A 4,817-nucleotide genomic window follows, 5' to 3' on the forward strand; every position below is an offset into this window, starting at 1 on the left:
AACCAAATGTTTCACAGCCTTTCAAATAAATTGAACAGACACTGTCATTGTTTTAACACACTACCTGTTGGTGTAACCCCTATTTCACAGTTAAGTGGATGCATTGATGTTGATCTAACCAATACGGGTTCCTTGTCTGAAACTCAGGCATGGACTGATTGACTCGGGACAAAAAATTGAGCCCTTATACATCATCACAATAATAGGCAATGAAACTACACATCGTTCGATGTTTAATTTACGGAAATTACAATTAAAACTTAACTCATTCATTTAATTGAATCCATCAAAAAGGAATTAGGCTGAGTTATTCATTTAAATGTTGAAATTAACAGATATAGTTACACAAATAATACTTTTGACAAAACTGGTAATTTCTTTGGAATTAATTAAGGGCTGGCTTTGCTAACATGTTTTCAAATAGAACCAAATAGATCCTTTAAGAATGCTATTAGTTGTTCCTCTAAATGTTTATAATTAGTACAGAATTCATATTTGTTTATAAGTCAACACTCGAATTTAAGTTACGAAACAATTACTGAATTCACCTTTTAACAAAAGTATTAACGAGGAATTGGTGAAATAAATTAGAAAATCACTTACATACACAAAAGTAAGCACAAAATTAGATCTGGTGGTATATTCTTTAAGACTGAGGGCCAACCTTTCTCTTTTATGGCAATACAGATTATAATCATGTACATTAACAGTAATTACACAAAAATTAAAAACATGAGTTTTAAGGAGTCAGATGACAAAACAAGCGGGGAAGTAAAAATTATCCCACCAAACTATCCTGAATATAACTGTACTGCCTCATTGTTGAAGCCTATAGTTATGAGCACTATTTATTAGATGAAATACACTGACACAGTAGAGGCATGCAGTTATTACAATCATGGGGTCCTGCCAGGTGATGCATTGTGTGCTCCAGCGGTGCGGTTTTTTCCCAGAGTACCTCTTGTGGTGACAGCTTCCAGACTGTGGCGCCACCAGTGGTGAGGGCTGCAAGTAAGCATCAGTCTCAGAGAGCTGTTTTAATTCCATGTCCCTGTCGGGAGTACGAGTCTACCACAACTAGCCACTCTTGAAAAATACCAGTGAAGTTGATATTGAGGTACTCCTGAGGGAGTGAGAGGGGGTCAGAGCGTAAACAATTTGGGTGGTGCAGATTGCTGCTGAACACACACAGTGCAACACTGGACAGCGGTCTCGATGTCCTTGTCGGTGGCTAGCCAGTATGCGTGACAGCTTGGCAGCTGCTTCATACGAGATATGCCCCAGTGACCTGTGTGTAGGATCACAAGTACTCTGGGGTGCAGAGCCAGAGAAATAATGACACTAGGCTGTTTGTGTTCTGTTCATTTGAGAACACCATTGTGGAGGAATAACCTGTTCTTAAGGTAAAGAACATTTGAACTAGATTATATGCTATTGCAGATACATGCTGAGGGTACCCTTGCTTAATGCATTTGGTAACTGTACAGAGAGTATGTTTGCTCTTGTGTGGGTTGCAACCAATGCAGCATCAAGGGGGAAATGGTTAGATACCAACAAGGAATCAGAATCCAGCTGAGAAATAACGACTTCCTGGGTGTCAAATTCAGGATCTGGGCTGCTGGAGACCAGGACAAAGCATCGCCATTGGTGTAGCAGCTTGTTGGCTTATAGATGATGTTTTAAGTATATGCCAATAAGAACAACGCCTGCCATTGTAGCCTTTGTGCTGTCCTGCCTGGAAGGCTAGAACATGGTCCAGACAATATGATCAATGGCTTGTGGTCTGTCACCAACTGGAATTTCACACTATACAGATAGGTATGAAATTCCTTAACCACATAAATGATAGCCAACACCTCATTTGCAGTGTGTGTGTGGGGGGAGGGGGGAAGAGGGGGAAGGGGTAGTTTTGTTGGGCAGCATTGAGTGTCTTGAAAATGAATGCAATAGGCAGTTTGGAGCCATCAGCTTCCTTGCGGGACAGCACTACACCCATCCCATGCAGTGAGGCATCTGTGGCAAGAAGAGGCTTCCCTGGTGAAAATGAGATGAGGCACCATGTTGATTGGAGGGTTCGTTTAAGTTGGAGCTGTATTGCAGTCTGGAGATCACTTGAATGTAGCCCCTTCTTTTGGCAATGCGTTGAGTGGGTAGTATATTTTTGTGATATGGGGAATCAACAGTTGACAGTTGATGGTTGGAGTGCTGAAACATTATCTGCGAATCCAGTAGTGCTGGCAACTGATGGGTCATGCACAGGGATCGTATCAACCTGTACCTCACCAAAACAGCCTGAAGATGATGCAATGAAGCGTGAAAACTGGTAGCAACAAAATATAATCATAAGGACGGCTGTAGGTGTTTTTATTTGTCACGATAGTGAACAGCCGCAGAGGCGTCCTGCTGAAAGGATGGACATAAAAAAAAAAAAAAAGTTTCCTTGAAACATTTTGATAAGAAACTTCTGTAGAAAAACCACCTTTCACATGTATGTCACAGTCATTATATGCAGTTACCTTCCTATTAAATGGTTGTGGTGGAGGAGGTTTACCAATTTATGAATGAGGCAGTATTTCAATACAGTACACTACTTCATTAGGTGAACATTGATGGGATCCGTCCAAGGCGGAAAGAGTAGAACGAGACCCCACACTGTGCGTATGCTGCTGTGAGATGGGAAGCTGATACACACTATTAGTGTGGCCTTTAATTCCATATGAAAAACAGGTGGCTGATCGATGTGGGCAGTGAGAGAGTGAGTGCCGGTTGAAACACTGTGCACAAGCGGATAAATGACACTGATTGAAGTTCTGTTTGGATGGAGAACTCTGAAAATTCTTGGGAACTGATCTGTGAGAATGAAAGAATGTTTGGAAATGCACGAAGTCTCGCTGCCCCATTTTTAAATTTTTTTTTTATTTATTTTATTTGTCCCGTAGATCAAATCAGTACAATGGCTTGTATAACTGATGTGCGATAAGTCAATACAAATATACAGTTTACAGGAGTCTAAAACAGTAAACAAGAACACAGAAGAATGATTATTTTATATTACCTACAAATTATGTTACTTAATGTTACAGCTTTACAGAGAATTATTACATGATGTGGCAAAATTGACTTAATAACATTCAGCTTTGATACATTATCATGCGCTAAGACAATTTTGATTCCAAACATTCCTGGATGGTATAAAAGCAGTCTTTTATTAAAAGAGATTTCACCATCTGTTTGAATTTATTTATTTCTTGGATTTCTTGTATAAAGGTTGGAAGATGGTTATATAATTTTATTCCTATGCACTTGACACCACCACTGTACAGTTTTGTTGAGTGGGGAAGTATTCTTAGACAGGTTTTTGATCTTGTGTCATAATCGTGGTAATCCATATTTTTTGCTAATTTTGTTGATACTTTTTTTGGTAAAGAATAATAATTCTAGTATGTATTGGCATGGGAGGGGCAAAATATTTATTTCTTAAATAATGGTTTACAAGTGTCTCTTTGTTTTGTATGCACCTAGCCTGTTGTGCTGAGGAGAAGCACAGTGGTGCAGCATAACATGTTTAATGAGTGGTCTGACCATACATTAGATTTCCTGTGCTTATGGGAAGTGTTTACTGCCACACCTGTGGTGATGGCAGATATTGCTGACTGAGCATCCCCCTGGTTGTCTGTTTCCTGTGTAAATTCGAAAGCCTGGGCTATTTTAAATATCTTGTGCAGGGAAGTATCCGTAAGCCATAAAGTCTGTGCACACACTTGTTTATTGGGTGAATCTTGGAGGAATCATGCAGTCAGTATAAGATGGGCGACATTTTATCCTGAGCACACAAAAGGAGAACTAAGACCCGAAAGGTCAGTGATTGAGTCCTTACAGGATTCTGACTGCTGTTTACAGTACCTGTAAAATTCCTGTCTAGCATACACTACATGGAATTGACACCCACAAAGATCTGACATAGGTTACAAAGCTCAGCAAAAGATAATCAGTCAGGATTTTTCATGTGTGTGTGTGCGGGGGGGGGGGGGGGGGCGGGGGGGGGGGCGGCAGGGGGGACAAGTAATAGTGAAACCCCAACACACTATGTGAAGACCATGAAAAAAAATGGTCATTTTTAATGTGAATTGGTTAACTTGTAAGCAGTTGGTTGGTTGGTTGGTTTTGGGGAAGGAGACCAGACAGCGTGGTCATCGGTCTCATCGGATTAGGGAAGGATGGGGAAGGAAGTCGGCCGTGCCCTTTCAGAGGAACCATCCCGGCATTTGCCTGGAGTGATTTAGGGAAATCACGGAAAACCTAAATCAAGATGGCCGGACGCGGGATTGAACCGTCGTCCTCCCGAATGCGAGTCCAGTGTCTTACCACTGCGCCACCTCGCTCGGTTTGTAAGCAGTGAAGTGATAGTTGAGGCCCTGTAATTATGTTTCCCAGTCATCAACGCTATCAAGAAATGAAGGAAGCAGTGTCTCTGATGAGGGCAACCTTGTTACTTGCAGGTGTAGTAAGGTCAACTGCTGCTGCTGTTGGTATCTGCTTCATAAATTCCAGGTCCATATTGCCTAATATATCAATGCACTGCGAGTTCAAAAATACTCGTCACTACTGTTGAAATCTGCAGTTATAAGCACAATTTATTAGGTGAAATTCACTGATATGGTGGAGGCACACAGTTAATACAATCACATGTAAGTTCAGAACTACGTAAATAGAAAGTAACGGATCATGCATAATCCGGAGTCAAAGCCAATATAGTCCGCTGACAGTAACCAGTCAAGTGAAAGTTTCATCAAGTGAGCACACAAGAGAATGAGTTC

Source organism: Schistocerca nitens, chromosome 3 (genome assembly GCF_023898315.1).
Source record: "Schistocerca nitens isolate TAMUIC-IGC-003100 chromosome 3, iqSchNite1.1, whole genome shotgun sequence".
In the NCBI taxonomy this organism is placed as follows: Eukaryota; Metazoa; Arthropoda; class Insecta; order Orthoptera; family Acrididae; genus Schistocerca; species Schistocerca nitens.